We start from the raw sequence: 14,028 nt of genomic DNA on the forward strand, positions 1-14,028 counted from the left end.
ATATTTATATTCATACGAATTGACTATAACTTATAACGTAATGAATACCGATAATTATAATATTAATAGTAATAAAAGCTAATCAATACTAATTGATCAATTGATTCTTCACAAAGGAACACAATTTGACCCTTGAGTATATGCTTACTTGGATCAAAATTGCAATTTTGCACGTTTTGGGTGAAAAATTAAAATAAATTGCGGCTAGTCGGAATGGTACCAAGCTTTGCAAATCATCTCTATGTATTTTATATAGAAATATTTGCAACAAAAAAAAATTAACTCAGAATTCGATTTCTAGATTGAGATTTCTGTTATTGTTTTTGAATTTTTGTCATTTTAAAAAATCATAATTAATCTATCATTTACTTTTTCAAATTTTATGTCTAGGAAGAAAAAATACTGTAAAAAATAGGAACAATATCATATTACAAAATTAGAATATTTAGAGTTATTTTTCTTACGCATATATTATAGGGTCACTTTGAACAATTAACACTAGAATAAATGATTTTTACATCTACCTCCTTCAAGAAAAAAAATTGAAAATTAAAAATAATATTTTTAAAACTAATAAATAAGTATCGAGTTCTCAAATCTTGGTATGGTGAGAGTTGGGGTTGTAACGCCCTCCTTTTTATTTAATTATTTTAATTAGTTTTAGAATATATTTATATATTTATATGTATATGAGAGATATATGATTTGTTGAGATTAGATGTCTTTTTATAATTTAGTTAATATATTTTGTTGAGTGATATTTTGTTATGTTATATGTTGGTATTTACTAGCATAATATATTTGTTAATTGTTATAGATATATATTTGTTATTTGGTGTATTATTATATATTTAGTAGAGAAATATTATTTATTAAAATATGAGGATTATTAGTGTGAGTGGATTTGGGGGTTAGAATAGAAAGAAGAATAAGTTGTTGTGCCTAAATAGATTTGGGAAGAATATTTTAGTATTATAAATAGAGAAGATTAGGTTGGAAAGAGTTTACCCTAAACCGCTTTTTGGAAAAGAGGAGAACAAGAAAGAAGAGAAGAGAAGAGAAGAGAAAAGTCAAGAGAAGAGGATAAGACCTTAGGAAAGAAGAACGCTGCTGCCGATTCAGGAATTAATCTAAGGTGAGGGTGAGACTATCTTGCATTAATATTAAGTTGTTAAATCATTAGATTACATCTGAGAGTTTGTGAGAATTTGAGAATTAGGGTTTTGAGAGAGATTTGATGATTAGATGATGAAAACTTGTTGAATTGATGTAGAAATTGTGAACAGACATTAGATAATCCATAGGATGATTCTTAGAAGTTGTTTTGTGATTAGAACCAAGAGATTAGGTGAAATTTTGGAGAATCATTAGAAAACAGTAGCGCAGACATAGAGAGAGGAAACCAAATCGGTATCTCTATTATATATATTTGCACTATTTTATTTTGATAGTACACATGGCATCCTTATATTGAAAGGTGCATTTAATGTTTTGTGTAATTGGTACATATTATGTGATTTGTGCAAGACTTATGTAATTAACATGATTATGCAAGTTGACTAAAAGGCTTATAATGACAAAAAAATAAATGGAATATTTTATTCAAATTATTTTTGCTATTTGATGTGTTACTAATTTTATTACTAAATTAATGGCATAATTGATGTGACTTATTTGCTTCTTTTTTCCTATAAATATTATTTGTCCGTCTCAAACATTTTCACATCATTTAGAATTCATACTAAAATTTTAAAATTATTCTCAAAATCTCTCTTTTATTTTATTGAAACACTTTTCTTCTTAACATATTTTTTTCATCACTCTAATTTCAAAAATTGATTCAATTTATGATATTACTCCACTACATGTTGTATATATCCATGTATTTTGTTCAAATTCACATATTCATCCTATGATACCCTCGAGTTCTAACGGCTTATGACAAGATATGTACCAATTACATGTTGGTACATAATTCTTAATTATCATCCAATCAAATTGTAATCAACACATCATCATATTAAGTTAGCCAGTCTTGAGTTTTTTTCCTATATATAGTCAATTTGTCTTTCATCATTTGTATATGCATCTTCCTTTCGTACAAATTGTTTATAATATCATTTATTTGAAATGCAAATATTTCTACCTCCTGACCAATTCAATTTTATTGATTTCATTATTATCAAATTGATTTAGGCACCTTTTTTTTTCCTTCCGAATTTTGATTCCCTTTTATAGGTTTAGCTGTCGGCTCTGTTAATTTTAGGGTTTTCATCCCCATATATATTTACACCTTTTGAAAAAGTTTGCTTCACGTTTTAATGAATTTCATTATTTTTCTATTAATTTGAAGCGACGTAATTGAAAGACGTTTTGAATCAGATTTCTTCATTCCAAAACTATTTTTTTTTGCCACTATTAATAATGAGAGATATGTGAAAGGCATGTCAATGTTTTGTTCTTTCAACGTTGAAGTTGTGCATATAAAAGAGAATTCTTCCTTAAAAAAAACAGAGAATTCTCAAGTATTTTTGGGTAACATATTAGTTGATAGTTCTCAAGATATTATATTTTTATCTTACATTTTTGTGGTGCAAACTATTCATGTATGTTGTAGAACAAGACCGACCCCTGCGAAAATGTAGAAAATTTATTTTAGTTATTTTTTTTCAATGAATTTTATCTAAACCTCACTATTTTCTTTATTATTTTCATTTGCTCCTATTCAAAAGAACTGATTTAATTTATTAAGTTTTTTCGTTTCTATTGTCAATCACTCATTTTCACTAAACATGGCGTTGATATATATTATTTCTCATAAATTATTTTAACATCAAATCTCATCCATTCATTTCATTTGATAAATTAGTTCACATGCATCAAATACTCTTTATCACCTAATCAAGCATTCCATTTTTATCTCCCCATATTTATTTATTTCTGTCATCAACACATACTCAAACTTCTTTGTTAATTTTTTTACAAATTGCATGATAAAACACATACTTATGGTTGTTTGAGTCACTCATCAACATCGATAATATTTATTTGCCTTTATTTCATACCCATATTTTTTTATTTATTTTAAAATTATATTAAAAAAAAAAGACAACAATCTCGGCTAAACTATCAATATCTCTATCCGTATCCTTATCTACATCTACAATATAAACAAGTGAAACCATTTTCATTCAAAAGTACATGTGGCATGTTATAGTCTCATTCTAATTAATGTCAGGCTAATTAATGCTAGAAAAATTCAAATTTCCATTACATGGTATATGCTTAGCACCTGGTATTTCAGTCTCAACACATACTTCCATATACTGCCTCTATTTTAAGAAATCATTCGATTTATTATTATGATCAAAATGATATCTTGAAATTTAATTGCCTGATATCAAATCAAACAAGAAACTGCCCATAAAAAAATCAAACAAGAAACTATCAACTGCCAATTAATGAAATTAAATTCAAATTATTCAACACTTATAACAGTCCTAAAAAAGAATGTTGACAATTGGTCTAATTCAAGACTATCGTTGAATTGTTTCTCACCTATTAAAATCAAATTAAAACCAAAATAAAATAGTGAAAGGTAATGATTCTTTTTGTCACAAAAAGGAAATAAAATAGCTCAGATCTTTATCTCCCATCCTATTCTCATCACTATTACTATTTTTCAAAAATAGTTTTGAGAACAGTAAGAAGATCAAGAACACCTTTAGTTCCTACAATTTCATCAAATTTTATTGTTGATTGCATCAGACCGTTCCCCTTCATCATGGTTTGTGACCATGGTTTAGGGTTTTATTGCTAATAGTTGGATTTTTAGCTGTACATGAGAAAATAAGAGGGAGAATGTTAGTTATCAAATAATTTGTTGAGAAATTGAATTTGAAGCTGAAGAAAGGCATAAACGAAAGGGATCTTGAATCTTCTCTCATGATTTATATTTTGTTCCAATTCTCTCATGATTTATATTTTGTTCCAAATAATTGTCTACTATATATCATTTTTGAAAATGCTTCATTTGAGACATTATTTTCATCATATAACGATATGATCTTATTCATTAAATTTCTTTTGCTATTAATGTAACATATTTATTTTCCCATATATTTGTTTGCGGATGACCATATTGCTACTCAATGTTCCTCAAATTTACAAAGAACTTATCGGATTTATAACTAAAGTATATCTCAGTTTAATCGACTTTAATTCCTTCCAGTTTGGTTGTGTTTCTTCTAATTGGGAGGAAACTCAACATTATTGAAATTTCTTTTATCGGTTTTGTTTACAATGTGTTCATTATTTTGCAGAGACCTTTATAATATTGAGAACAAAGTAGTTTCCTATCTATATATTCAGTTCAAGGTCGCGCATCCTATATTAACTCTCAGGGCCAAACTTTAGTTTTTTTGGTAATTTGTCATTTACTCATTTTATACCACGAATCATATGTAATAAGTGTGTATTTTAGTCTTTTTAAGGCTTTTGTTTATTTTTCTTCTTTGTGTTGTTTGGATTAGTGTTACATTATAAGAATTTTGAATTAGGGTTTCATTTTTCTTTGTTGCAGCTTCTCTTCTGGATTCTTAAGTTTCTTTTTTGACATATTCTAGATTCTTACGTTGCAAAAATTTTTCTGAATTTTATTACTATGATTATTTCTGAATTTTGCTAAAAAAAAAATCTAAATTTTTATTGCAACTTTATTTCTAAATTATGTGTTCTCACGGAATTTCATATATTTTATTTTCAGTATTAAATAAATACAAACATTTGAAGAAAAAAAATTCCTCTTTTATTTTTTTTGAGGGAATTCCTCTTTTATTTAAATGCAGTTTTGGTCGAACCAAACCGTACACCATCGATTCAGTTTGGTTCGTTTTCACTTTTAAAAAATGATAAAACCCAAACCTCATTTGACTTTGAAGAGCATGTAAATGGTAATTTAAAAAAAATCATTATAACAATCAATAGTTTGAATAAAACATGTTTACTCAATAATATAAGTATTGTACTACCTCTCATACAAACAAAGTTGTAAAGAGTGTATATACACATTAATCAAAATATATCTATTTTAAAAGGGGCACTAGCCAACAAATGTGTGTTTTTTTTTATGTTAATTTTAAACCGAACCTCCACTAGATAGAACTAGAAAATTAGGTGTAGAACATATACAGTGGCTAGACCTATGGGTTTTTAGATGCAATATTGCACATGTTAAAGCAACTGAAATTAATAACTTCTTATTGAAAACAACTATTATTTATTAAAAAACTACACATTTAATATAAAATGCACAACAATTATTTATTACTAAGACCCATTTAATATTTTTTGAAGTGTTGAGTTTGAGAGATTTTTTATTTTTTTAGTTAAATGGGGTTCAATTATGAACCAGCTGCATCACTTTATAAATGCATAAATAAAAGGAAACAAGAACAAAAGGAGTTGGGGGATGGACCAAAACCTTCTCAATAAAGCTAAGCAAAAAGCTGAGGGGCAAACACCAAACCAAGAAAAAAGTAAATAACAAGAAAATAAAAAGTAAAGAAAACCAAAAGAAAAATAAAATGAACGAACTAAGAGAAAGTCCTTGAGTTATTCTGGTAACATATATACTCCTAGAGTTTGAAAGATTAAATCTTATTAAATATTAATTATAAGAGCAAGTATAGAGACTCATTTAAGCAACCAAAAGGAGAGGTCCATTGTGGATACTCTAACAATCGATTAACTTATTGATGAAAATTTTTGGTCGAAAATAATACAAAATAAATGCTTGCTGAAATTATCAATTTTTAAATATCATTATTATATTATTATTAATAATAATAAATATTGATTTTTAATGTCTATTAGATATACTAATTAAATGTATCAATTAAGTTTGGTAACTAATTTTATATTTGATATTTTTTCGAGTTATCATGAAATTGGTATAAAGCTTACATCACCTTAGCAGTGACTAATCTTAGTTGGAAAACCTGTGGGATACATAAGACAAGTTCTCTCATCTCAGCCGAATATTTTCCATACACATGAGGCAGAAATTGAACTGCTATCCACATACTTTTGAGGCTCTAATCTATTATCAATTTGACCATTTTTTCCTAGGGTCATAGCTAATTACATGTTAATTCCAGGTGTTCGTACAACCGGTTCATCCTTCAATATTCCATTGAAAATCAATGAAGCATTGATACATGGATTTGAAAAGAAAATACGAGACCTTAAAATTGATATGAAGGCAGCAGAGTGAATCAAACACGAGACCTTAAAAGTAGTCCCAGGCCAAAACAAGTGGGTTAGATCAAACTTATTCATTGTGTTCCCTTATTGACTTTGTTTATCCAAATAATTTGGAAAATATATAGATCTCCAAAAAAATCAAGAGCGAGGGATACTTGCTCAAACTTTGGACCCATTTGAGCACTTTAACAATATTATTCTATCGTTGTTTCCAGAAAACGAGAAGGAAAATATTAGCTTTGATTTGGTTTGTCAATCTGACCAAAATAAAAAGCTACAAAGCAAATGGTATTCAATTGAGTTCTTGAATGATATTAACAGTTGCATATTTCAAACCACAAATTAAGATTTAAAGTTGGATGTCCAATAATATTGATGAGGAACATATACCAAGGTATTGTGTTTCAAAATGAGAAACCCCGCATCTTCATACAAAACCTTAAGACAATATGTATATTACTCATCTCATTTATATTTTCATAAATATCAAATCTTGCTGGCAATATAGAATTTTTACTCACACATGACAAATTAGCATTTCTCCCTTAAACGTGAGACTCTCTATGTCTATGATATGATGAAATAGTCAAATAAGGTCAGAGGCACAACATGGTAAAAAAGGTGGCTTGGTGGTGGTTTCATAGAGATGTGTTTTTTTTTCTCATTTATTTTATGAGAAGAGAGAAATTAAATTAGAAAAATTATTCGAACTGGAAAGAAATGACAAGGAAAACGAGTGAGTTGTGGGTAGTTTTATGAGTTTGTTGAAGGAGTTGGATATTACTGAATAATTATTCTACCAAAAATATTAGACTCATTAAAAATGTCACATCAATTTAAAATGTACAATAAACATGTATTTTTCAACTCAGCATAACACATAAACGTTTTTCCTTTGTCATATCCCACTAAAGACTAAAAGTGAAGGAACTTAAAATAATAGAGGTTAAATAAAAAAAAGTTATCGCATTGACAAATAAAAATTGCATGAAAGCGAACGACTTCCAAAATATAATATTTAACATAAAAAAATTAAACAAATGACATTCAAAAGCTAACAAAACAAATCATCATAATTTCGGGACTGCAAGTGTAACCTACATTGGGTTGTATCTTTGCATTAGGCTAAAAGAAACTAGACAAATGATATCAACACCACAATTTCTCCCAAATTATTTAGGCACACGTTTGTGAGTCATCTCACTTATATCTTATTCAATATCTACTATTTCTTTCATTGTAGAACTTTAACTCTTATTTTACACGATAACATATCTCCCTCAAGTGTGACATTCTCTGTGTCCGTAATTACGTGACATAGCCAAATAAGGTCAAACCGATGTACAACATGATCAAAAAGGTAGATTAATGGTAATTTACTGAAAGTGTGTTTTTGTTCCTTTATTTCATGAGAAGAGATCAAAGAAGTTAGAAGATGAAAAATAAATTTGAGATTGAGAGAACTGATACCGATTAAAAAAAATAAGAATTGTGTATATTGTCCATGAGCTTATAAAGAACGAAGTAAGTTGCAAGTGATTTTATGAAATTGTTGAAGGAGTTGAAGATTTTTGTGTAATTAATTTACCAAAAAGTTAGATTGCGTTAAAAAAAACTAATTTACCAAAAAGTTAGATTCAGGTAAAAAAACGCAACAACATATAAAGAATTTACTAAGCACATATTTTGTTAACTCAGCATAACACTTAAGTGTTTATCTATGGTTAAATTCCACCAAAGATCAAAGGATAAGGAATTTAATATCTTAGAGATTGATTAAAAAATATTGCATGAAAGTGAACAACACCCAAAAACATAAATTTGATATAAAAATTAAATAAGTGGCATCCCAAAACTATCGAAACCATTTATCGTAATGTTGAGAGTTCTAAGGGTGTCTACAGTAGGTTGGACTATCACATTAGGCTAAGTGAAACCACACAATTGTGATTGACATCACATCATTATCCAAAACCTTAAGGCATTAGGTGTATTGGTCATCTTACTTATATGTTTCTCAACGTCTACTTTGGCATCCAATAATGTGGAACTTTAAGTCACAATTTACACATGAACATATATCTCTAAAGTGTGAGACTCAATGCGTCTGTAATTTGTTGATAGTCAAATAAGGTTAGGCGAAGGCACAACATGGTTTAAAAAAATGGATTAATGGTGTTTTTGCGGAGGGAAATTTGTGTTCCCATCTTTCATGAAACTAGAGAAATAAATTTAGCAACAATAAAATTAAATTAGAATATGAAAAGAAATTTGAACATGAAAGAAATGATAAGGGAAAAAAATAGTGTGTGTTTTGTCCATGGAAGTATCGGAAATATAGCGAGTTACTGACAATTTTATGGGTCAGTTAAAAAGTGTTGGAAATTTAAGATTAAATATTTCACCAAAAAATAGACTCGGTTAAAAAAAACGCCACATCTTTATAAAATGTTTAATAATCATGTACTTTTTCAATTCAACATAACACATTTGTATTTTTCCATTCGCATGTTCGTTCACCCAAAGACCAAATATGGAGGTATTTGATATAATATTGATTGGATAAAAAAATTGTATGAAAGCAAATGACATCCAAAAACTTATACTTGATATAAAAAGTTAAACAAATGAAATTCAAAAACTAAAAAAAAAAAAAAAAAAAATTTAATGTTTAGAGTTCTGAGGGAGTCTACAATGGGTTGGACCATCACATTTGACTATGAGAAACTCCACAAGTGATTTTGACAGCACATCTTCGCGTAAAATCTTACGACATTAGGTATATTGTTCTTCTCACTTATACGTTACTCAATGTATATTATTGCACACAAGTTTAACTCACTATAATGTTTAGAGTTCTGAGGGAGTCTACAATGGGTTGGACCATCACATTTGACTATGAGAAACTCCACAAGTGAGATTGACATCACATCTTTGCGTAAAATCTTAAGACATTAGGTATATTGTTTTTCTTGCTTATATGTTACTCAATGTATATTATTGCACACAAGTTTAGCTCACATATGAAACATAAACATCTCTCCCTTAAGTGTGAGACTATTATGTATGTGATCTGGTGAGATATCACATAAGGTCAGAGACACGACATGGTAAAAAAAAGTGGGTTGGCGGCAATTTCATAGAGGGGTGTTTGTTTCTTTCTTTCATGAGAAGAGATAAAGTAAATTATAAAAGATAAGAAGATTAAAAATGAATTTGAACTTGATAGAAATGAAAAGAGAAAAAAAAAATAAGGAGTGTGCGTTTTATCCGTGAGAGGATAGGAAACATAATGAATTGCTGGTGATTTTATGGATTTGTTGAAGAAGTTGAATATTACTGGGCAATTATGCTACCAAAATATTAGATTTATTGAAAATATGTACATCTATTTAAAATGTCTAACGAATATGTATTTTTTCAACTCATCATACATATACATTTTTCCATTGCAAGATCCCATGAAATACCATAAGTGAAGGAATTTGAAATGACAAAGGTTATTTTTTTTTTGTGCATGAAAGCTAATCACATTCAAAAACTAAAATTTAAGATGAAAAATTAAACAAATGACACTCAAAAAATAACGAAACAAATCATCACATTAGGCTAGGATCCTACAATGGATTGTATTATCACATTAAGCTAAGATCAATCACAGAAGTAAGATTCACATCCTATCTTCTTTCAAAGTCTTAAGACATTATGTATATGAGTCATTTCACTTATATGTTTCTCACATCTACTCTTGCATACAATACGGAATTTTAACTCACACTTGAGACATTAACATCTCTCCATTAAGTGTTAGGATCTTTGTGTCTGTAGTCCACCACCAAGAACAACTCTCGATCCCCCACAACGTCGAACCCGGATGTGATACCACCGTTGGGCTTTCTGTGGGAGCCTACGTTGATGTAGATCGACAATTTGGATAAAGAGAAACCACACAAGTGATAATGATACAACCAAAACTCCATCTAAAATTTTAAGTAACACTTGATACATCACAATATTCCCTCCATCAAATATAACGACATTCTAGCCCGTGCTTGGCACGGGTGTCCACGCTAGTTGTTTCTAAAAACAATAGTGAAGAATACTAGATCTGCAACCATAATACTTGTTAATAGGTGAGTAAACTTTACATTTCATTTTATTAATTATTATAGAATCTTCGTCGCACACTTTGAGTACTCAATCACTCTAAGAATTCCATACTGGTTGGTTGTAGATATATGATATTAGGTTGCCCTAGATTTCTAAATTAGTGCATGCATTTGTTTTCCATGAATATATGCGACATATAGGATTTTTGGATTGATATTCATTGCATGAATTGATTCCTTGGAATACGAAAATTTAAGGTATTGAGTGTTGTTGACGACATCCAGCTTTATGCCAAACGTGTATATTATGTTATTATTATTAATCTTATTTACTATTAGTTTGAAATATATAACTTAAATTGCATAGCTGATAATACTTGTGGTGTTTTAAGTTGATGTGATTCATTCATCGATGATAATATGTTGTGAACTGTTCATATGTTGTCTATGTTGATGTTTATACTTGTGGTGTTTTAAGTTGATGTGATTCATTCATCGATGATAATATGTTGTGAACTGTTCATATGTTGTCTATGTTGATGTTTATCGTTTGATGCTGTTGACCATTAATGTCATAAAGTTGTAAGTGTCGGTCTAAGTTGTGAAGTCGTAAGAAGTTGTCCAAATTATTGGAATCATATAAGTTGTTTAAGAAGTTCAAGATGTCTAAGTTGTAGGAGTTGAGTCCATTGCATACTCATTAAAGATGGGGGCTTGAGGCCCGCCAGTTTTATGCTCAAACTATGTTGGGGGCTTTAGGCCCGGCAGCTTTATGCTCAAATACGTTGGGGGCTTTAAGCCCAGCAGCTTTATGCTCACTTGTTGAAGAGCCTAATTACGCTCATATATGTTGCTGAATGGTACCACATGCATTTGCATATCAAGAAGTTTCACGATGATTTGAGTCGTTAAGTTGTTAAGAGTGGCATTGTCAAGTTGAGTCGCATTGTCGAGTCAAATATCAAGTTGTATATGATGTCTGATGTTGATTTAAAAGATGTTTGATTATGATTTAATGATGATATTTAATGATGATATTTGATGGTAATGCTTGATTATGAAGTTGTTTTCGGTAATGCTATGTTTTGATAATAATACTTATGTGAAATTACATGATGATGCTTATGATTATATTTGATATTAGGTGTCGATGCTTATAAATAATGTTTGATGAAATGTGGTGACGTTTGTGATTAATATTGATGTTATGTGATGATTGTTGGAGACTATTATTTGATGTTATATGATGATGTTAAGATTAGTAATTGATAATATATGAAGATGTTTATGATTAGTATTAAGATAGTTTTACGACCAATATAAGAAGATAATGACACTAGTTAAGGAAGTTTCAGTTGTTAGATATGATTAATGAATTATAAGATGTTTAAGTTGTTGAATGTACTTTATATGATTTATATGCTTAATATTATTGTTTGAGAAATCTCACCCCTCTGCTTGGAAATGTTGCTCTTCGTATGGGTAACTTGCAGGTAATCAAGATTAGAGGCGTCGTGAGTGGACTCCTCACATGTGTGTCTAGGTGCTCTGATACGTAACGAGATGAAACTTGACTTTACTTCTATTCCTTACGTATTGTTTATGAACTTTTATGAATAAATATTGAACTAAGACTTATGAGATTTTCTGATGAGGCCTGCGTGCCAAAGACTTTTTATGTTGAATGAACTAATTCCGATGCGAAGTTTTGAATTACTTATGTTAAATGATTTTGAAGAATAAATTGTTATTTATTCAGTTTATGAATTTTTAAGAAGTGTAGCATTCCGTTTAAAGTTGAATTACTCTGATTTTTAATTATGAAATTTTTACGTTGGGAAAACGGGGTGTTACAGGGGCGGTTGCAAGAGGGGGGGAAGAACCGACTCATCTTGGTGGAGGATGTTGAGTAGAGTGCGGGAGGGCGTTGGCGAGGGAGTCGGAAGGTGGTTTGATGAGAACACTAGGCGGGTCCTTGGTAATGGTAGAGATACTTTGTTCTGGTACGATACGTGGGTGGGGGAAATACCTTTGAAAATAAAATTCCCTCGTCTGTTTGAGTTAGGCGGTGAACAAGGAGTGCAGGGTGGAAGAGATGTGGAGGAAGGGTGGGGAGATGGGGGAGAGGCGTGGGTGTGGCGTCGTCGTCTGTTGGCGTGGGAGGAGGAGAGTTTGAGGGAGTGTATAATTTTACTTTATAACACTGTTTTGCAGGATGATGTTACTGATAGATGGAGTTGGTTACCAGACCCTACTAGCGGCTATAATGTAAAAGGTGCGTACAGACTTTTAACCACCATAGGCGAACCGTTGGATAGAAGTCTTGTTGTAGATGTTTGGCACAAACATATTCCTTCTAAGGTGTCTATGTTTGTGTGGCGCCTCTTTCGGAACCGTCTGCCTACCAAAGACAACTTGTTGCATAGGCGCGTGATTTCTCCAGAGAACGTGACTTGTGTTTCAGGGTGCGGACATCCGGAAACAGCGAATCATTTGTTTGTGGATTGCATTTTTTTTAGTTCTATTTGGTACCAGGTTTGGCAGTGGCTTGGTATCTATTCGGTGATGCAATGTGATCTTCGACATTATTATAAACAGTTCACTAATATGGCAGGATTACCTAGAGTTGCCCATGTTTTTCTTAGAATTATTTGGTTTGCTACTGTTTGGGTTTTATGGAAGGCGAGGAACAACTGTATTTTCCAAAATGCGGTTTTTTCTACGGATGGTTTGCTCGAGAAAGTGAAACTCAATTCTTTATTATGGCTGAAAGCAAATCAAGCAACATTTAATTATAGTTATCATGATTGATAGAGACATCCAATCCCTTGTATGGGTGCTCATTTGTAGTTATTTTTTTCTGTTTCGACAGGTGCCTATGTTTTGTTAGCACCTAATCTGTGTATTTGGGTGGGTTTCCCTTTGCACACCTTGTGCTGGGTGACCACTGTTGTTTATAATATATCATTTTAGTTTGTTAAAAAAAAAACGAATTTTGGAAAAATCCCAAAAAATTTAAATGTTGAAAAATTCGATACTTACTAGTTACTTGAGTTCCTAATTCTTTTTCATGAGGCCGAGTTCCAAAAATTTCAAATTGTGTTTATATGTAAAAAAAAAGATCAAAAACAAAAAAGCTCGCGTGTCCCTCGCTTCTACGGTGTGCTACCTACCAAGAATGAATTCAACAAGCCAAACAACTCCAAGGATAGGGACAAACCCGACCCAAAAGCCACAAAACCCGACCTAAAACTTACTGTTCATTTTAAATTTCTAAACCTGAATTTTGTGTTTGTATTTTTTTTGTCAGGTAATCTATTGGATAAAATTTACATTTTTTAAGGTGAATAAGTGAGATGTTTTGGGTTCGAACCCCGGCCCCTACATATAATAATGCATGTTCCTGCCAACTGAGATATGTTCACATGGACGAATTTTGTGTTTATATTTAACTCTTGTTATTGTTTAAGATTACAATTTGTTAATTATATCATTTCTCAATTACTTGTACTTAATTTTTTTTTCATAAAACTAATTAAAGTTATTTCTTAAAAAAATCACTTAGGTCGTAATGATCATATTAATTTGAGACTTAGAATGTGCTCTCTTCGTATCTTCAGAGTTTTAGTTTTGATTCTTCCACATATTAATTTGG

The sequence above is a fragment of the Medicago sativa genome, chromosome 8, assembly GCF_051527215.1.
Source record: "Medicago sativa cultivar Bolivia chromosome 8, Bolivia_mono, whole genome shotgun sequence".
Classification (NCBI taxonomy): Eukaryota; Viridiplantae; Streptophyta; class Magnoliopsida; order Fabales; family Fabaceae; genus Medicago; species Medicago sativa.